Source organism: Paramisgurnus dabryanus, chromosome 20, assembly GCF_030506205.2.
Source record: "Paramisgurnus dabryanus chromosome 20, PD_genome_1.1, whole genome shotgun sequence".
NCBI classification, from domain to species: domain Eukaryota; kingdom Metazoa; phylum Chordata; class Actinopteri; order Cypriniformes; family Cobitidae; genus Paramisgurnus; species Paramisgurnus dabryanus.
The window spans coordinates 5,259,955-5,282,982 of record NC_133356.1 but is presented as its reverse complement, the minus strand read 5'-3'; the positions used below and the strand labels follow the sequence as shown (position 1 = coordinate 5,282,982).

The window sequence follows — 23,028 nt, the reverse complement described above, 5'->3', positions numbered from 1 at the left end:
GGTTAAGTTGATTTCAGCTCTTTAGTGTTTGTTCACTTTTATTTGCTTATAGACAAAGAGAAATTCCCACATATCTGCAATGCCTTTGATTTTTTTATCAACTTCTCTGATGGCATACACACACACACACACACACGCACGCACGCACGCACGCACACACACACACGCACGCACGCACGCACGCACGCACGCACACACACAGACAAGAAGTGCTTAATCATATGCATATTCCACATTTTATCCTAAGTAGTTTTAAAGCAGTGACTTAAAATGGTCTTGATCTTGACTTGGTCTCGGCCTGTCTTGGTTTTGGTCTTGACTCGGTTTTGACCCTTTAAAGTCTTGGTCTTGTCTCGGTCTCGGCCTGTCTTGGTCTTGGTCATGACTTGGTCTCGGTTTAGGTGGTCTGGACTACAACACTAGTCATAAGCATCCGGGTTTTCATCAAAAAATATCTAAAAATGTGTTCTGAAGACAATCAAAGGACTTTGTGGTTTATAACCACACACGGGTAAGTGATTTATGATAAAAGTGTAATTTTAAAAGACTTTAAGAGAATAGACGCCCTTAGTCTTTATTCACACCTGCTTACTAGTGAGCCACTAATCCTTGAAAGTTTGCACCTACAAAAAAGTAGGATATTAAAGTATCTATTCCGAAACATACTGAGAAACTTTGACAGAAGCAGTACCATCTGGGTATTTCTCATTTACTTTATGCATACTGAGGTTTTGCACTGCTCATTTCACTGATACATACTGATATTCGCCTACTATATCGTATGGAAATAGCCAATTTCAGATGCAGGACGAATGACTTCACAGATCTTTATCTCATTTTTCAATTTATATGAGTTTACACGTGACTAGAGATGGTGTTCACCTGGAAACCATTTTATCACACTTTAATAATTCTGCTTCACCACATGATGCAGTATATACTTATTTTTCATATATTTCATATCAATATGATTATTATTTATATAAATGAGTGTATTAGTACCACTGAATTGGCCTGAACATATATATTTGTTCATTATTTATTGTTTCTGAACATCAAACGTATTACAGTTTTGTTAAGTACACAAACAACAACAGAAGTCTTGATTTATGATCTTTTTTTGGGTTGTTTTTATCTTACAAAATTTTTAATGGTTTCTGAGAAAGAGGACATATATATGTGACCCTGGACCACAAAACCAACCATAAGTTGCACTTGTATGTTTCTAGCAATAGCCAAAAATACATTTTGAATGGTTGAAAATTATTTAATTTTTAATCCAAAATATTAAGTAAAGATTATGTTTAGTGAAGATATGTTGTAAATTTCAACCATTAATATATATAAAAAAATGTATGTATCATTAGTAATATGTGTTATAGGACTTCATTTGGACAACTTTAACTCATTCCCCCCTAGCCATTTTTTGAAAAGTTGCCCATCAGCATTTTTTGTTTCACAAAAAGCCTTCCAGGAATATTGTTTTCTAAAAATATATTAAATCTAAATATGGGTATTTTTCAGGGGCGTTGCTAGATATAAAGCTCTACTGGGGCACAGGCCCCCCTTTTTTTTAACTTTTTTCTTGGAAGCCTGCAGTGTCCATAAGTGTGCAACACTTTCCAAGTGTTTTGTTTTGCAAAAAATTTCCTTTGCTCAACCCACTATTCCAACACTGCAACAAGTTCTGTACTGGGAAAGAAAAAACATGTATTTAAAAATATTTAAGTATTAAAAGCATAAGTATCTTCATATGCTTAACATTATTAACATGTTTGGAGGCATCAAATGTTTGAAAATAATGACAGCAGAGAAAAAATGTTGATGCACATTTGCATTTTACATAACAAAGATTAATAACTTATTGTTTACAAAAATGTTTTTCTTTTTATGACTGCTACTAAAATAACCTATCTTAGTTACTGCTAACTGTTTATGTAATGTCTTAGAGCTAGTGAACTAAATATTAATTTCATATCTGAAAATACAGAACAGTATAACACATACATTATGTTGATTTTCTCAGCAACAATGCAATTCCATAGACTTGACTGAGGTTTTCCTGAGATTTTTCTTCTAATGTTCAAGACCCGACTGGGTAAAGATGTAATTTGTCTTACCTCCTTAAACTCATCATCTCTCATTTTGCTTCTCTTTCCCTGCTTTGCATAAAACATTTCTGATGCCCATCACATGAGCCAATAACAATCAAGTCTTATTAAAGATTATTATTATTATTATTTAGAAACTTACTTTAGGTTTCATTTTCTCTTAAAGATCGGAAGGCGACCCTTATTTACCATATATACCCTCGCATTGGGCCCCCAATTTGCTAAATCCTCAACTGTGGATAACATAATTATGCCGCAATATTTAGTCTGTCTGGAACTAAGCTGAGTTAAACCACATCACTGTGTGACACTTCAATACATATGAACGGCCGCTACGCTAATACGATTTTGTTTTTCTCTCCCTGTCTCGTCCTCGACCCGAGGACGAGACAAACAGACCCAGTCCCGGTAGATGTGAAAGTCGGCACACCTCTGATCTACTGGCTGTCCTTCAACGTTATGCCCAGCTGATACCTGACAAATGATCACCGGCAGAACCGCTTAATCTCCGCTAAATCTCCATTTCCGTTCTCCCAAGGGTTTTTCCCTCCTAGGACTTATTTTTCCTCGGATAAAAGCCCGGGGTTTTTTTTCTCCTAGGGGGTTTTTCACCCCAGGGAGGCAGCCTTTTTGGGCTTTACCTAGCTTCCTCTTCTATACGTTGCTTTAGTAATACGTGCAATTATAATATAGCCGCAGCAAATTTAACTGCTCATGCTATCATGTATTTTGTTGTGCTATCTGTCGTTTTCTGTGCTTTTCACTGCTTCTATTTATGTAAAGCTGCTTTGAAACAATTGACTTTTGTGAAAAGCGCTATATAAATAAAATTGAATTGAATTGAATTGAATTTAGTCTTGTCATGTTTTCATAAGTCAACTCAATCGCGTAGCCTTACCAGGACTTTTGTTTGCGTCTCCGCGTGTCTGAATAGACGCGCACGGACATGAATTGGTGCGTGCATGCGTCAGTGCGACTGCTGCGTCACTTTTTCAAACGTGAATTGGGTAACTACATTACATATAGATCTGTTTTGCCTCGATTATATTTGAAAAATAATTTGTTAGAGATCAGATTCAGAACGATTATCAAAACGTACACAGAGTTTAAAATTAGTAAATAACTTTTTGGCTTCAGTTTTTTTTCATAAATTGGGTAATTGCCTCTAGTGGATAATTGCGGTATTGCAGATTAACATAAAAGTTCATCAGGGACACGTTTTTTAATGCAAATATTTGCTCTTAATTGACAAGATAACTCATCGAAAGCGGGGAAAGAGTTAAAGGTGATTTTCTCAATATTTTATTTTTTCTTGCACCATCAGATTCCCGATATTCAAATATCTCTGCCAAATAATGTCCAATCCTAACAAACCATATATCAATGGAAAACTTATTCATTCAACTTATCAGTATGTTTTTTTCTTAAATAAATTGACTCTTATGACATATATACTAGTCAACATTTGAAGTGGATCAAAAAAGTTTATCAAAGTTGTCCTATGACAAGAATGGGTATAAGGGATTGGTTTTATGTAAACATTTATTAAAGGTTTTGATCCACTTCGAATGTTGACTAGTGTATATCACATAATCTTTCATTGGTAAGCCTCTACCTGTATACCAAATGCCAGATGAATTTGCTTGGAAAAGACAGTAAAAAATACAGTAAGCATTTGACTACACGTACTGCATTTCTCTTTCCTTACAAAAGCCATTTCATTTTGCTATCATTTGCTATACTACTGTATGCAGTTACATGGTTAGTTTTATTTAGCATTGTTTTACATCTATCCTAACTTGCTTGTAATTCATCGGTTGAGAATCAAAATTTTAACCAAAACTGTATGATTCTGGCCACCACAGTGTTTTACTGTATGATTATTAAATTTCATACCACCTACCTATCTACCTACAGTCTGCAATTGACTGTGTCATAATAATGTATGAGGATGGAGTCCTCGATTCATAAATCGAATGGCTATTTATGTCTAAGTCAGCCAGCTATTTCATGCTTTATATAAGCTAAGTATCATTTTGCTTTACTCGCTGTGTCGGAGCAGTAAAAGTAGCAACTGACCTATTAACAAGTAATGGGCTGTACGAAAGCAGTTTTCTGCAGGATGAACACCTATAAAGTCAAGAGTACAACTTAATTGAGAGCTTCTCCTGATGAATGTCCAGCTCTTATCAGCCGCCTGTTGTAACTGGTTACTGGGGCTTTATTGTTCTTGGATGTGTTGGTAATTAAGTCCTTGGAGGAGCAGTAAGTTCGAGATGGAAACGCTGAGGTCAGGATGAGGAACTTCTTGGGTTGTCTCTCTAAAACATGCCACGCCATTCTGCTTCATTCCTTCAGGTGATACTAAGGGTGAGCAGGGCACAAACTAACACGAAACGCAGCTACTTTACGTATTTATACAAGGCTGAGCAATCTGTGCTTTTGGTCTTTTTCTCTTACTGTCAGAAGATGATTCTCGTGTGAATTTGTGAACGTTTTGGTTAAGATATTGAACAAAGAGTGTTTTGGAGGCATGAAAGTAAATTTCTTCATCTTATGTTTATTTCGATTTCTGAGTGTTGTAACCTAAAGCTTAACAGCATTTTGAAGCATGTCAGCAACTTCTAGTAACTGATAACTGGGATTGAAAACATTTTTACACAGCGGGGTAAGTTGTCACACAGAGTTGCAATTAAGCCTCAGGTATACAATGATAATGAAATGAAAACAATGTAAATACTATCAAAATGATAATTGTTAATACAATATCAGGAGAAATAACTCACTAGATTTTTGTGTCTTAAAGTGCAGCACTTTCAAAAAAAATCTATTTATATGCATTGATTCAGAATACAAGGATGGTTAGATGAAGGATCATGGATGGATGAATGTGTGGATATCTATCTATTATAGGCAGATATATAAACAATAACCACCTTTACAAAATGTACTAACAGGTGTTACAACAAACCTTCTATTTACCACCTATGGGGTAAGTTGTAACGTTTGCACTCCTGTCACTTTCTGTGTAATTGTACGATAACAATAGGTCCCACAAACAAACTTTAAGGGTTCATTTGAAGCAGACCTTTGTGCCCCGCTCTCCCATACACCAACATTATTTAGCTCTGTCAGCAGGAAGACTCATCAAAATATAGAGCAAGCCAAACATTATTTTTTGTTAAGTGACAAGCTTTTGCATCATCTTAATCACCTTTCCTGTTTCAACAGCAAAGCAATGATGGTTCTTACCAGGTTTCATGATAAGGAATATATAAAGGTGAGATTTAACCATTTTTATAACATCTCCTAGTCATAGACCAGTAGTTTTCAAACTATTTCATTTTGCGCAGGAATTTCTGTATTGATGTTGGCCTTATTTTGCTGCACTGCAAAAAAAAAATGATTTTCAAGAAAAGAAATCTTAGTATTTTTTTCTTGTTTTCAGTAAAAATATTAAAAAATTCTTAAATTAAGATGCTTTTTCTTGATGAGCAAAACTACCCAAGAAAATAAATGTAGTCTTTAGACCAGGGGTCTTCAACGTTTTTTGGGTCGGGGACCCCTTAGATAAGAGAGGCATGGAGCAGGGACCCCCTAATACTAAATGTGTAAAACAAAGATATTTAAGTAAGCAGTAAGGTACGAGAGGGCTGCCTTTTCGTATTAGGCACAACGCAAAGTGGAGTAAAGTACAACTGATGACCAATCAGAATCAAGGACTGGAACTGTTTTATAAATAGAAACAAACCATATTGTCACACAGCCATACTATATTAAATAATTTTGCATAATTTTTTTGTTAAAGTAGATTTAGTTTTTTTTTTTAGTTTTATATTAATATAATAATAATAATATTATATTATTTTAAGGTATTTGCAGTGTAATATATTTTCATTTTACTGAATTGGACAAGGGCTTTCAGTTTATAAAGAAGACTGATCATGGTGAATGGCACAAAGACTGTCTATTCTGGTGGGGATAGAGGTTGTGCTACTTTATAATTTTGAGGTCTGTTGCCTTTCTCGTGTATCATCATTGTCACGAATTTAAGTAACGCAGGTTTATTTTCTGTATAGCTTCATATCAGACTCAGGAGAACAACATGCAACGAGTCCGAGCGCATCTCTTTGGGGAAACTTTTTGAGAGGCGGATTTCAACCTGACTATGAATCTTGCACAAAGCACCATCACGGCGCGCGTTTCATTAATTTTTAAATGCGAGCGATAGTTTTGTCACAGTTTAAAATGCAGACGCGGTGTGGTGTAATTTGCCTGTTGAATTAGCGCTTTAAATCTGAACCGCGTGAAACAGCCGTCCAAGTTCAGAAATATAGATGAGACAACATGTCGCACTGATTTTAAAATGACATTCTGAAAGAAAGACACACATAAGATTTACCTGTTTTATGATTACTTTTCTGTCGCTACTGCTGCTTCCTGAGTGGACATTTATAATCTTTAGATATTTTATTTTGGTCCGCTGGCTAAACTGAACGCGCGCCTTCAAACCTATATGGCCACGCACGTGCACAACTTAAAGGGGACATGTAACGTTTTGTACATATATTTTACGTTTTAAGCAAAAAATAGCTTGTGTTGAACATCATTTGGCGGACCCCCTGCAGTTCCGTCACGGACCCCCTGGGGGCCGCGGACCCCCGGTTGAAGACCCATGCTTTAGACCAAAAATATTAAATGTAAGTGATGTTGTGCATAAAACAAGCAAAAAATCTGCCAAGCAAATTTTTCTTGAATTTAGTGTTTAAGAAAATGTTCAAGATTCTTTTTTTTTTTTTGCTTACCCCATTTGCAGATTTATTTATTTTTTGCTTACCCCCATTTAGCACTAGTTTACTTAAAGTTTTAATTTTTTTGTCTAAAATTTTGAATTATTTTCTTAGGTCATTTTGCTTATCAAGAAAATAAAACCCAATTTTAAGGATTTTTTCCTGACTAAGTCGTTTTTTTGCAGTGTTAAGTCTGATTTATGATAAATTAATTTCATAAAATAAAACACATATACTTGTAGATACGTTTTTGCAAATACTGTAAGTACATGTCAATACTGTAATGGTATCTCCTGAGAGACCGCCTCTGTCCTGCTATTACACACAAAGTCTTTATTTACTTTAACTTCAACCACAACAGTTAAGCCTCAATACAAACGCTGTAACAATACGTTGTGCTGTATCCTTTGTGCTGGTTTGTCATTATGTTATTCAGAGAGCTCATGGGATTTGCCAGCGCCTCTGCTAAGAAGCCTTTGGCTGTCAAAATTCGCATTCAAAAGTGGAAAGTTTCCAAGGGATTTTTTGAGATCTCACATTAGTCCAAAAACATCTTCAGTGGGACAGAGAGCGGCAGAATATTTATCTAATGAAACAACATTTTTGACAGTCTTTGCTGGTGACCGATGAGATGTTTTTAAATTAGACAAGAGCATATCAGGTGTGCTGGTGTTTGATAGTGCCGGGTATTACACGGGATGCCTTTACTCTATTGAATATTTGTTAGCTAGATACAGAAAAAATATATATCTTAAACAAGTGATCCAGACGTTTTTTCACTGTGATTTCCTTCAGTAAATCTCTATACTCTATAGTTATAAATCCATAATCACTGTTATACTTTCTACCTATATATACAGTAACATGGCACGTTTACACCTCACCTGGCTATTTTCAACCCAGCATTGGGTCAAAAAAAGACAAACTCAATCCATTTGGTTGTAACTTAACCAATGCTGGTTTGTTTTAATCCAAAATGCTGGGTTGTTTTAATAAAAATAACTAGATCTAGAGAGCAGTTCTTCATAAAACAGTTTTTATATATTGTAAGAGCAGTTTAAATTGTGACGGCTTTCACAGGACAAAGAAAACCAGAGAAGCATATGAGTTCATATACATATGAAGTTTTATACATATATGTAACATATGGGTAAAAACATGACTGATATACATAAATTTTTTTCCATTTCAATGTTCACTATAGGTTTTCTGACAAAAACTGTTTATTTATTTGATTTATTAGAGATGTTGCTCTCATCTTTTTGCTTTGATTTTAATATTCTGTCACAATTTGCATGCGTTACAGGTTTGACAGCATTTGTGGTGACTTTGATTGCAATATAGATGAGTGATTTTTCTGTGCCGCTCAGCTTGGCATTACACATCAAAACAAAATGTAAGTCAGATACAAATCTTTCATACTGTATGTGAATGTTTCTCATCACAAACAAATTGTTTATTATTTATTTGCTTGTTCTTCGTTCTTCCCATATTCATCCCTGCTTAGTTTCATTCATCTTTATTCAGCTCTGTAATTCCATCTTTTCACACACGTTTCCATTTTGTTAAAATAATATATTTACATTGATCCGATGGGCAGACACTTTTACCTATAGGGTATACATTTTATCACATGTTCCCTGTAAATCAAACCATTGATGTTTTGCACAGCTATTGCAATGCTTTATCAACTGAGCTACAGGAAAACATTTTAATAGAAAATTCATTGAAACAGACATAATACAAATGAAATATAAGTATGTAGTAACAAAAGAGGTTAAACGCATCAAAACTCTGCTTTCCAAGTCCAGGGTCTGCTGAAGGCACTGACATATAAATGACAGGTTTATTGTCACATCAGAAAAACAGCTGCAGCCGTCAGAACGCTTGTCAAGAGCTTGCGTCTCCATCAGTGTGATCAAATTTATTTCAGAGCTTTAAAAAATTCTCAGGAGATTCCCAGCGGTGCTTATTTTTCTCCCCTGAGAGATTGAGCTGTTTTGGGTTAGTTGATGGTTTTGATTGATGTACACATACACAGACTCTATTAAATTAATTAATAGGCGGGGCCAAACGCTTACAATCATTATGTCAATACTGGGTAACATACACAGTTCACATATTTATCATGACACCAGCCCAGACCAATTTGGCTGCATATTTTACAAAGCAATTTGACTATTTTATTTTAAATCATTTTATTTTTATGTAATTGGTTTGGATTGTTGTTGTATTGTAATGAGTTGTTATAATTTATTATATTGTATAGCCATTCATTATTATTATTATTATTATTATTATTATTATTATTATTACTACTAGTTTTATTATTACTATAATTTGTATTATTATTATTATTATTATTATTAACAATATTATTATTATTATTATTATTATTATTAATATTATTAATAATAATAATAATAATAATAATAATAGTATCATTGTTATTATTATTATTATTACTAGTATAATTATCATTTTTGTTATTATTGTTATTATTATTATTTTTTGTATTATTATTAGTATCATTGTTATTATTATTATTACTAGTGTTATTATTATTATTATTAATATTATTATTATTATTAATATTATTATTATTATTACTACTACTATTATTTTTAGTGTTATTATTGTTATTATTATTACAATTGTAACTACTGTTTCTATTATTACTATTGTTGTTGTTGTTGTTATTATTATTATTACGCCTATTACTATTAGTATCGTTATTATTATTATTATTATTATTATTATTACGGCTGTTATTACGGCTATTGCTATTAGTATCATTTTATTATTATTAGTATTATTATTATTATTGTTATTACTATTAGTATAATTATCATTATTATTGTTATTATTATTTTTTTCTATTATTATTAGTATCATTTTTATTATTATTATTATTATTATTACTAGTGTTATTATTATTATTAGTACTATTATTTTTAGTGTTATTATTGTTGTTATTATTATTATTACTATTATAACTACTGTTTCTATTATTACTATTGTTGTTGCTATTATTATTATTATTATTATTATTATTACGCTATTACCATTATTATTATTATTATTATTATTATTAGTGTTACTATTGTTGTTATTATTATTATTACGGCTATTACTATTAGTATCGTTTTATTATTACTATTATTATTTTTATTATTATTATTATTATTGCATGACAAACAATCATGACCAAAGGAACTTAAAACCAGTGTTGTAGTCGAGTCTAACTCAAGTCCGACCAAGTCAAAACCGAGACCATATAAGTGCAGAGTCTGAGTCAAGACAGCTGGATGTGGACTCGAACTCGATTTCAGTCTCATGGTCTTGACTCACTACAACACTGCTGAAAACTGAATTTTTTGTAATAAGTAACAGTGAAGTTGGTAATATTACCAGCAACACCCACATTGACTCCCATGTTCTGTCATCATATCACCTTAACTGTACCCACTCATTGTTTTAAATATAGAAACACAAATAAATCATTATGGGTAAAATTTGCAAACAGCGAGGCCGTCATGCAGTCAGTGTAACAGACACTGATATCAACCACAGCATGATGAAACACCCTAAAATAATGAGGGTCTCTCAGCCTGTGCATCTACCTCCTCTGCTGATGATGTCGACATGTCCGACCGTTCACGCCCTGCGCACACAGTCTGCAAAGGGCAAGATGTCATTAAGACTCTCTGAATTTCACCCCCTGACATTTAGAGTTAAGGTTAAACCAGCACAAAAGCAGAAACTGACAATGCACGCACAGGTTTTTAGAGGATGAGTATATCCCCGAACTGTTGCTATTAGTTTTGCTTCCTAGTTGTTGTTTTTTATTCATGTTTATTCAATAATGGCACAATGTTCTGTGCTAATTGCAGGATTTGTTATTCATTGCACTTTTGAGTTTAACAATTTGTGCCATATGCATATTCTGAGTTAATTTAAGTTAAGTTAATTGCTTTATAATAATTATTTGTGCAAGCATCACTGCTCCGGTTAAGTTGCTGCAAAGCAACATCCACCAGCAAGACCAGCACCAGTTAAAGAGATAGTTCACCCAAAAATGAAAATAATGTCATTATTGACTCACCCTCAAGTCATTCCAAACTCGTAAGACCTCCGTTCATCTTCGGAACACAGGTTAAGATGTTTTATATTTATGACCCTTCATTGAAAATCTAAGCACGGTATACTGTCCATGTCCAGAAAGGTAATAAAAACATCATCAAAGTGGTCCATGTGACATCAATGGGTCAGTTAGAATGTGTTGAAGAATTGAAAATATATTTTGGACCAAAAAATAACAAAAATTATGACTTTATTCAGCATTGTCTTCTCTTCCGCATCTGTTGTGAAGCGCATGCATGAGACTGAAGTCACGTGACTGCAGTGACGCGGATGATGTGTTATCCTCAAACATGTTTGCGAAGTTTTTTTCAAACTTACAGCGTGCGTCTCCCTCAGACTGTAAACGAAGCCGGGCGCACAAAAAAAGCTGGGGTGCACCATATAACACGTCAGCCGTGTCTTATGTCATCCGCGTCACTGTAGTCACGTGACTTTAGTCTCGCACATGCATATTTTTGTTATTTTTTGGACCAAAATGTATTTTTGATGCTTCAACACATTCTGACTGACCCACTGATGTCACATAGACTACTTTGATGATGTTTTTATTAACTTTCTGGAAATGAACAGTATACCATGTATAGATTTTCAATGAAGGGTCTTATGAGTTTAGAACGACATGAGGGTGAGTCATTAATGACATTATTTTCATTTTTGGATGAACTATCCTTTTAAGGATAAACCAGCGGTGAAATTCGTAGGGCAGCAACATCCAATTCTTAACTAAACTAACCAACAAGCGGTGGGGTGTGGAGGTCTTCTGACCAGAAGAGGATTAAACTCTCCGTCTTTAATCTGCCCCCTTCTTCATTAAAATGACAAATAAAACCGTAAGACGGGAGGATGTTGAGATCTTTTCTTCTGATGTAATTCCTCTTTTATTGGGTGGCTTAGCGTCTTCAGTCCAGGCTGCTCATTAGCTGGCTAAACCACTGGAGCGAGATCTCGGCCTCATCAAATAATTGGTCTGAGGAGATAGCCGTCTTGCTGACAGATACACTCCTCACCAGGGCTCAAAGGGTGCTGGCGGAGAACAGGGAGATGAAGATGACAGGAACCGGTTGGCAGTTTGTCCCATCGTGTCAGGCGATTGCGGAGAGAGAGTGACCGTAACCGCCAGGGTTGGCAGAACAGATATCTGTCGAGAATCATGATGTGATAAAATGAGATGTTGGCAAAGATGAACTGACACTAAAAACACTGGGAATCAATGTCAAACCATTGCTATCTAGTTCACATATGTTGTTCTTCATTGCGTTATGACATGAACACTTGATGAGTTGTTACAACTTATAAAATATGGTCATTTTATAAGTTGTAATAACTCTCATCTTTTGCAAAGATAGTTTAGTGATAAAGCATTGCATTAGCAACACAAAAGGTCATGGTTCAAACCCAGGGAACACACATAATGATAAAAAATGTATACCTTGTAATAGACTGACTTTGGATAAAAGTCTTTGTCGAATACATAAAAGTTATGCTATACCTGTTCAAATGCACTTTTCAAACATACATAAATTTTCAGCCCATCGTTGGGTTAAAAAATGGACAAACACAAAAATGCTGGGTTGTAGTTTAACCTTTGCTGGGTTGTTTCAAACATGAACATTTTCTGGGTTAATTTAACCCATTGGCTAGGTTTGTCCCTTTATAAACCAATGTTGGGTTGAAAGAACACTTTTAGTAAGCTTTATTTTTAAGAGTATAGATTGATTGTCCTCAAAAGAGGCTTTAAATCCCCACCAGCCCAACACAGCAACATTATAAGTGTAATATCAGTTCGTCCAACCAATTGAAAATGGGAGGAAATCCAACAATTCACCTGTAATTTGGTTTTGACAGCCAACCCACGAGTCAAGCAGCCCACGGGGAAAAGTTCTGGTTCGCCCTGCGGCCATCGCATCCCTGGAAGTTGTGACAGAGGAAGAGAGAGGAAGTGACATCGTGAGGTGATGTGCTGCGTCCACATGTGTCTGACAGAGGAATGAGATACGTTGGGACACGATGACAAGAGAAAAAGGTTTGAAGGAGGTGCCAGCTGTGAAAGGTTAAGTAGATTCGAAGGGACGCGCAGCCTCTCTCGAGTGCCGTTGTGGTTTTTAAGAGACGCACAGATATTACATGTCACTCACGCCGTGTCGTGCTGGGTCAGCGTTACGCCGCAGCGTGAGGGAATTTGACACCCTGTGGTGGTTAATTACCGGTGTGAATGAGAGAGGTCACCTTTCACTTCTTATCTTTAGGCCAAATATCCTTTCAACACGTGGGGCAAATTACTAGCTGTCAGGAAAGCCCTATTTGGTCTTTTTCTCACACTACAGGGGCCTCATTTCTAAAATGCTGCGTAAAATATGATCATTTTTCAAAAGCGTGCACGTGTGATTCATAAAACGAATGTACGCATAGAAAACGTGCGTATATATGGCTTATATTTCCAAAAACCTGCAACAATCGGGCAAGCAAGTGTGCGTACCATCAGACCCTGACGTCAAAGACTTTGCTGTGGATTTTTGCGTATGCAGACTTTTCGTTCAAATCTGTGCGTACAGACGCTTTATAAATTAGACATACAGTACAGTAATGCAACTGTAGGATTGGCTATCGGGGCTCTAAGTGGACTCTTTTTGCGCTTTTCCATTGCATAGTACCCCGCGGTTTGGTTTAGTTTGGGTCGTGTCAGCTTACTTTTGGGAGCTTCTCCATTGGTGCAGTACGTAGTACCCAATACTTTTTTTCGTACCACCTCGGTTGGGGTTCCAAGCGATCCGAGCTTATACCAAACGTGATGCGGAAACACTGCAGATTGGTCTGAGAGAATCGTCAGTACCAGCATCATCGCTATAATGTAAAAGATTAGCTTTACCTTCATGCTAGCTTGCACTGTCTCGAGCAAACCTGTTGTCATCTGTGATCTGCTATAAGTTCCCAAACTCCCTTTTAGCGATTTAGCATCCACAGGTTGAGAATCAGGAAGGCATTTTGTGAAACTTTTGTGAAAATCACAAAAAATGCTGGTGGGCAACTTTTAAAACAATAACTAGCGTAAAATTATCCAGAAACGTTTTAACATTTCCATTTACAACCCTAGGATTTGTCCTTTGAATAAAATGGTTTATTTTTGGCCTATTTGGAAAGGTCATGAATAAGAGCTCTGTACGGTAATGACATATCGTGAGCCTCAAACGCGTTGTCACAGTCGGTGTTATGTTGAGATTGGCATGTTTTCCAGCAGGCTTTTGCATGCACAAGGTTTGCATAACCATGAGGAAACAAACGCGTTTGAGGCTCACGATATGTCATTACCAGGGGCCCGTTCTTCTTACGTCGCTTAATACATCCGAGATCAAATGAGACATCCGAGAAGTTTAGATCTGGCTAATTATAATCTCGCTTATTTGGTTCTTTGAACACCACTGCTGTTGATGATTATTATGGCAGGATTGAATTATCTGAGATCACTGCGCATTCGTGCACTGCAAGAAAAGTCAATACATATCGATAGTAGAAACACTGATCAGCCACGCTGTGATTGGCCAGTTGTTACAATGGCCAAGAGCACGCCCATTTTTAACCCCTGCAGTCTGAGAGCTATTGATGAAAGGTTGTGAACTTTTTATGTGACTGAATTTAAAAACCCACACTGTTAACGATTTCCCTGTATTTTTACAGTACGGTACTGGCAGCACGGTTGCCAGTAAGTTACTGTATTTTGGTTTTACAGTACTGTACTGTAATACCATTTTACAGTACACAAACTAGTACTGTATAGTTACAAAGCAGTACTGTACTGTAATTTTACAATATTTTATTACAGTAGTCTATTTTTACAGTAATTTACTGTAATGTCTATATTGACCCATAAATACTATTTATTACTTATTACAGTTAATACAATAATATTATATAAAATAGCTAGAGATTTAGGTTTAAATCTATAGTTATTAATATGGTAAAAATGCTAAATTAAAACATAATGAATTAAAAGGCAATCCAAGCAATGTTTGTATCAAAATTTTATTAAAAAAAACATTTAATTGAAACAAACATATTTAAAACAAGATTTTAAACAATAATAAACATATAATCAAGTAACATAAAATAAAATCAACAAGTATAAACAAGTTTGGAGACCCCTGCTGTAACATATTTAACTCTGGCAAATAGAACACTGTTCCATAGTTTGAAGTTTTCAGTTTAAAGTCCATCATCGACTAAAAGGTAACATTTCACCGTGGTAAAAACAACACTGGCCCATAGTTTTAAATATTCTACTTGAATTTCATTGAACACTAAAAATAAATTAAAAATTAAACTGTGGCAGACAGACCACAGTGGCCTTTACTGAAGTCGTCCATTCGAACTCAATCAGCGACTGCATGAAGCTGTTCACAGGGGTTAATGGCCACAGCTTTTCTCTGCACCAAGTTCCTTGTCTTTTTGCTTGCTCCTTGTCTGGATGTGCACTTTTTCCCATCTTTGGAATTAATTCTATCCAGAAACCTGTTAGAAATATCATAAACATTAAGTCAACAAATATAAGATAGAAAAAGATTCTTAAAAAATTAAACTCAGCCTTGAATTTACTCCTATTCTGAAACCTTTTGCTCTTATTCTACTGTTCCACACCTAATTACATTAAAATACAGAAGATTCACTTACCGCTGAACAAACTCTTTCCTCAATGGACAGCATCCACCTGGATCATGTCATGATTGAATGTCCTGAACAGAAAGTACAATTGTTACTGATTTGGACACAACTTTTTATTCTGAAAACAAAATCTTTTGTCAATAAAGTCCAGGGACACCTCTGCTAAATAAATACAATTATTAAATTAAATTTCTTATAACCAAAGTCTGAATATTTCTGTTTGTATATTTCTACATGGCAAACTAAGACAATTGTGTACATGTTGTGTATGGTCGTGTTACAGTGTTGTGTGTGAATGAGTGAATGAGTGTATACATGGGTATTTAAAGAAACTGTAGTGGTAAAGTGGCTGTAGTGGTAAAGTGCAAACTTACCAAACATAATGTGCTTGGTGTGTGTCTGGTATCACCCGTTGTGCCTCCACATCTGCCTTAACTCCTATAAAAGTGCAAGGACACTCAGGTAAACTACAAATAAAAAGTCAGCCACATTCCTGTGTACTTTTACATGTGACGTGAAAGCATTTAATATTGCAGTCGAAAAAATACATGACTTGTAACTGTACATCATGTACTTGCCTGGTGCCTTTAAAGATGATCCATCTTACCCAATCCAGCTTACAAGCAATGGTAAGACTGTAAAAAAGACAAATGTTACAAAATCTGTTAGCCATAGAAATAAGTAGACATTGTGAAGGAAATGGTAAAAGAAAATTTAGTAACACTTTACTATAAGAGTTTATTCCTTAACATTTGGTAATGCCTTAGCTAATATGAACTAACAATGAACAATATATTTTACAACATTAATAATATTTGATAATGTTCATTGTGCAGAGACAAAGTGATTGATTTAAAAATGTATTAAGTGTTTAAATCTAATATCATGCTATGCTAACAAATAAAACATTACTGTAAGTGTTAAGTCAGTTGTAAAACAAATATATATATATATATATATATATTAGTTGTTATATTATATATAAATATCTAAATAAGTCTTTTTTTAATTATAACATCTTGTCTACAGAAAATCTCTGAAAATGTCTCGTTTAGTGCAGAAAATAGCGATTTATAGTGATAAGGTAAAAAGACTGTCCCTTTAATGTTTTACCCGGACCGGCTGCGGTGTAACACTATGTCACGCAAAGTTTTTTAACAAGTAGCTAGCTGCTCACTTTAAAGATAAACATGATCGCCTAAATCTGAGCAATCCTGGTGATGCCAGTTTCCTACACGATGTTATAATGGACTACCGTATTTTACATCCAGAGATGAAGGATCAGATGACAGAGACGAGAAGACAAAGGTACGTAAATGCGGAGCCCATTCTCTTTTCGTGCATTGATTTGATGTGTTTTGGAAACTTATATATACAGCGTGTAATGCATCTGAAGTGGTGGAAACAATATGCCATAAAAATGTACTGGACAACTTACTGGGCGTGTAAAACGCTTTAGAGAAGATATTCTCTGCTTTTGATGATATACCGTAATATAATAACAACAACAATACGCGCGGCAATCCCTTTCGTTCATCTGATATTAAGATGAGCCCAGGTCTGAATGATATTTGGTAGAAGTTAAAGCTGCGATGAGTTCGATGCATGTATCCAGTTATGAGGTTTCTTGTTTTCACTTCTGTGGAGGAGTTCAGTACTACAGTATGCTGTGTACGGTGTGACAAGTCCTGACTGTTTACAACCACGAGTCAGCCTTGCCAAACAGTCGAACTTAATACTTTTCTCTGACGCTAACTGAACGGATGAAACGCCGAGATAAACGACCATTATGCTGGGACCGCAAGACCGCGCTGGCGGGTTGTCTTTGTCCATTTCGTTAAAAATAGTTTCATTGTCACCACACTTTCAACACAATATAAACTCACCAAAACCCTCATAATTTAGTTAAAACAACCCTATATTCATTAAAAAAAAGGTGTAAAGCGAGTTAAAGCAGCGGTAGATATCTGTGTGTAAGCTTACTTTCTGAGGGAGATTGAAACTTTGTTGGCGACCGTTTTTCTCTCTCATTGCACGTTTAAAACAATATTGTGACAAACTATTGACAACATTCTTAAACTAAAAATTAAGTTTTCATGAAACAGAAATATTTCAAACTTACCGAACTGCCAGAAATCAATCATCCTCCTTCAGCTGCAGCCAGGAGTTGTGCTCTCTCTCCCTCTGTGTGATTTGACGTTGGCGCACTTTCTCTGATTATTGCAAGTACACCTGGCACATTACAGCAATGGCTACAGCAAGGTTACATCAAGACCAAAATATACTGTTAAATTTTCCCGCTCAAACAAATTTACCCAGAATGCATTATGAACTGCAGTACTGTACTGTAATGTACACATACAGTATAGTACTGTGGATTTTTACAGTAATGTACTGCTAAATCTACAGCGACATCTAACAGTGCAGTTAAAGCTACTTTAGTACATAAATCACCATAAATAATGTAAAATGTTCTGTAAAAATATAATCTTGATATCTTTACTATGCTTGTCAAAGATTGAAATTAATGATTGTAATTAAAATTTGATGCTCCTAAAGTACTTTAAGTCTCTTTTAAAAACAGTTAAATGCTATTTTGTCTGTTTGTAACAGCAACTTAAAAAGCAGAATAAAAAAACACAGGTGGTGGCCCTCCATCTTCATGTGATGTGCTGGCAGGAGTGATGTCTCTAAACTGGCTGATTGTACAGATCATCTCTGGAGCAGTTGCTCTTTCTTAAACCGACAGCCAATGCAACAATTTAATTCCTGATAAATAAAATTTTAATTGTAGTGTATTATAAGATAGTGTTTTCCTCTCTTTTGTGCAGTTGTAGATAATACACCAACACTTTTAGCAGTTTCCAATAATGTGGTAAATAAAGTATGATGTGCAGTAAGGGAATGGTAATGTTATTCTACATCAAAATTTTATAATGTGCAACTGTTTCTGATAGCAATGCACATGACAGTAAAGAAATCCTCTCAGATGGTAGTCCTTTAGAGAAACTATATGCAAGTGGTTAAATAAGTTTACTTCAATTGCATTATTCTTAACTGATTTCTGACTATATTAGCAGTATTCCACGTTAACTGAAAGTCCTGCATCTGCTGAGTCTGCACAGAAAAGTGTAGTAAAGAAGATAAAGATATGTGAAAATATGTGCAAAAAACTTATTTGGTTATTTTGGTCATTTTTGTCACAGAACAGGGACAGGGTAACATATTTGTAGACAACGTTTTAAAGATAGAACAGATAGAAATTACTAAACGAAAACCCTTTCATGCATGACAGCTACTTGACAATCTAAAGACAAAACTAAAATAGGAGATTAGTTTATTCAAATGAAAATTATTTCACACCGAGTAATAGTCTTTATTGTACATAACATCTATTAGTGCTGGGTATGATTAATTGCTGTTTTTATTAAGGAAAATTCAAACAAATTTAAAATGAATGTTATCAGCATGTCATTCGTTTAAGAATAATAATCAAACACCTGTTACACAAAAACAAGTCGCACAAGTACAGAAAAAATATATTTGTTATATTATATATTTTTTAAATAACATTGCTAAAAGATTTAATTAATATATTCTTTTTTATTACGTGTTGAATTTGAAAAGCTCTTTATATTAATCATGCATCTTACGCAGATTGCGCTCGTATAATGAAGAATACGCGACTGCGTCAGACTTTCCGTATCACATCCGCTTAAAAAGGTACAAACTAATCTTGTTTACATGAAATAAGCCTGCTCCCGAGCAGGTTTGAGCTTACGGACCTGTTGCTATGACAGCAAGTTTAGAATGAGCTTCGAAGAACCAAATAATCCAAGATCATGCCAAATCATCAACAATCGAATCCAGCTAACTGAGTTAGCGACGTACGAAGAACGGGCCCCAGAGCTCTTATTCATCTATGTCGAGATAAATACAGTTTTTATTCTATGGCACCTTTAAAGTAAATCGTCAAATACTTTCGCTTCAAATCTGCTTAATCACAGCCTCAGTCCATTCAGAAATGCCAGTTTTTTGTCAGAATCTGTTCTGTTAGTTTACAAGAAAACATGTCAGACACACTTACAATAGCCAAGCTCTTCAATTACTGTAGCTTCAATAATATCTGCGCATTTTCCAGTAAAAGGACTTTAGCACATGATAAACATGCAAGAATGACACAACACAACAGCTACTTGAGTTTTCTCGTATTCAAAACCTCTCAATCCCACAAGCCTTCTCCAGACAATATCACATTGCATTTAATCATTCCTAATTACCTCTCTCAATGTATAATGGAGAAATCCAAATAAGTGGCAATCATTTTCTTTCTCTCCTATATGCCAACACAAATGGCTTTGTCTCTGTCAGACACACACATTCATATTCAGCCAGCACAAAATGTGTGAAATTCCCTGGAATGCGGTAACATTCCTCCAGTCCAGTTATGTGACTCCGTCAGTGTGTCTTGCCTTTATTTCCTCTATAAAACTATTACAGCGAGGGACCATCATTCTACCGTATAAACGTCTGCTTAGCACGTCTCTTTCCCCTTCAAAAATGTAATATTGGTATTTCAGTGTAATGAATTTTCAGTGTCATCCACAGAGCTCCTGGTGTAATAAAAGTGACATTTCAACACCTCCGATGCAATTTGCATTTGGCAAGACTCTATTGGAGGGTTGCTCCATCACAGGGTCTTATAACACTGTCACATAATGAGCGTGCTCCTGCTACTAGCTAATAAAACTAACGCTGAACTTCTAAATTTTGAATGTGTCATGAAACTCATTTTTTTAGTTAAAGGTGCAGTGTGTAAATTTTAGAAAGATTTAATGACAGACATGCAATATAATCTACATAACTATAATTTCAGTGGTGTATAAAGACCTTACATAATGAAATGTATTGTTTTTATTACCTTAGAATGAGATATTTTTATCTACATACACTGCGGGTCCTCTTACGTGGAAGTCGCCATTTTGTGCCGCCATGTTTCTACAGTTGCCCTAAACAGACAAACTGCTCTACAGAGCGCGCTTTGTCAATATTGTATTTTGTCGCAGACAACAACACGTTTTTCCTGTGGCGGCTACCATAGCTTCTCTATCCGTTTCGGTAAATGGTGGACTGAGCCGTTGGTTGCAAGTCACAATCTCACTGCTAGATGGCGCTAAAATCTACACACTGCACCTTTAAGGGGTTTGTGTCTGGCATATAAAAACGCTCTTAAAAATTAAGGTGCTTCATGATGCCATAGAAAAAAACATTTTGTGCTGAATGGTTTCATGAAGAACCTTTAACATTAGAAGAACTTTTTTAAAGGTATGAAAGGAATGGTTCTCCTAAAGACTTTTGACTTAATATAGTTCCTTGAGGCCTTCTGCCTCTGGTCTAATCACAACCGTGCTGATAAAGAGATAATGATATTGCATTACTATTTAAAGTCCTACTGTGGTAAAAATCAATGATATTAAGCAGTGCCCGAAAATAGTCCCCTGCCATTGAAAGTTACCAAGGGGATTATTTTCGGCTGCTGCGTAATATCATTGCGCCTCCTGCAGCCATGTTACGGCAGCAAAGTCCTTGATTATTACACCACAATGAGAGTATAGTTCCTAGCCATATCTGTCTAGAAAATCACAACTTTAAATTTTCCGTCGGCCTTAGCACACGATGTAACTACAGAAGAGTCAAGTTTTAAATGGAAAAAAATATAGAAACTCTTTGGTTATTTTTTAGCGTGATGCTAATGGTCTAATCAGATTCAATGGATTATGCTAAGCTATGCTAAAAGTGGTACCGCCAGACCCGGAGATCGGCTGAATGGATTCCAAAACTGTAAAAATCAAATGTTTAACTAGGGGAGCTGGAAAATGAGCATATTCAAAATGTGGAGTGTTCCTTTAAAAACCTGCCTTTTAATATGACGTGAGCGAAGTCAGCCGTTACTAGCAAAGTGTTATTATATGTTTCCCTAGTGAGAATAAAGATATAAAATATAGCAAGCTAAATTTCAGACTTTTGCTTCATGCTGGATCTATAAAAAGAAAGCTGTTCGTTCTGTCCTGTCACCGCAAACTTCATGAAAGAATCTCTCATCATTTCCGGCAGCAGTAGAAAGTAAATCGCAACAGTTTGTTTCTAATTTGTCGAGTTCAGGGTATTTTTGTTACATGCACTCTGGGGGATTGCAGTAATGGGACAAATAGAGGCGGTGTGTATGAGCAATAAAGGAGAAAATGAGACCCTTCTTCACAACAACAGCATCGGTCTGCCCTCCAAGCACTTTTAGTAAACCGTCAACAGAACCATCAGAGAAATCGAAGACGTCCATATAAACATTCTGAGCGGACGTTTAAAGAAACTTTGCTCTGGATGAAGTCTAATGGGCTTCTTTTTACATCTCTAATTGACTTGAAACATTCGCAATGCTTTATAATGTTAGAGAAAATAAAGTTTTAACCCTTGCAGAGGGACGCCTCACTACTCCTTTGTGGATTTCAAGAGTTCTCAGTTTTATTTAGGTATCAACTTTGTCTTAGATGTTAGAAAATCCTTTTGAAAATAATGAGACTATTGGTGACACTATTACTGTACAGAAAGACTGCAGAGCTGAAAGATGAAGGTGGATATCATAACTCGATTTGTTCTTAAAGTCACAATGAAATTGAAATAAAAATAATAATAATTCATTGAAAAATGAATGTGCCTGATCTTTAATTTAAAAAATGACCCAACTTCCAATGATCCAATCAGTTCTCAATGGAGGAGTTCAAGTCCCGCCCTACATTTTGTCTCATTTCAGAAGCCCTTTCACTCGGACATACGCCACGACGGGGAAAATAAGACACCGTAGCGATTGTGACTTTAATAAGAATTTGATTGGTAATGTTTAAAAGTTCATATTGAAATCTCTTTCTAATCACAGGCACACTTGTAAGTAAGTGAATTCACACAGTTTTCCTCTAAATCAAGTCGCAGTGGATCATTCCAGAGTTTTTCATCCCGGTCCACGTGAGTCTCGACTGTTGCCATGAAAACAGACCACTTGCTGTGCCTCTGTCAAAAATGACTCGATTTGATCTCCCAAGGTTGAAAAACTCCCGCTGTTGGGTTTTGCACTGCAAGGACGTCAAAACGTATGCTTAAATAATGTCTGACTAACAAGAAAAAGAAACAAAGCCCCATAAGCCTCTATTTCATTTTTGAACTTTCTGGATTGGCAATTCTCCATTTTGAACCGTAGTGAGCTGCCATAGTGGCATTGCCATATAGTGCAATAAACATAAAAATACAGAGCACACAAACATGCAGTCATTTGGAAAATT

General features: G+C 35.4%; 2 long non-coding RNA genes across 3 annotated transcripts in view; one reads left to right on the top strand and one right to left on the bottom strand.

Annotated features, from left to right (window-relative positions):
* LOC135786627 (uncharacterized) overlaps positions 1-23,028 on the top strand; it is a 480,312-nt gene that overhangs the window by 281,549 nt on the left and 175,735 nt on the right. The window lies entirely within an intron of this gene.
* On the bottom strand, positions 14,726-18,130 carry LOC135787528 (uncharacterized). Of its 2 annotated transcripts, XR_010547089.2 has the most exons (5): positions 17,820-18,130; positions 16,276-16,332; positions 16,072-16,135; positions 15,707-15,768; positions 14,726-15,547 (listed from the first exon to the last, which is right to left on the bottom strand). It is a non-coding gene; the product is annotated as an uncharacterized lncRNA (long non-coding RNA). The 2 variants fall into 2 exon arrangements; XR_010547088.2 differs by lacking the exon at positions 17,820-18,130 and having other exon boundaries at positions 16,276-16,568.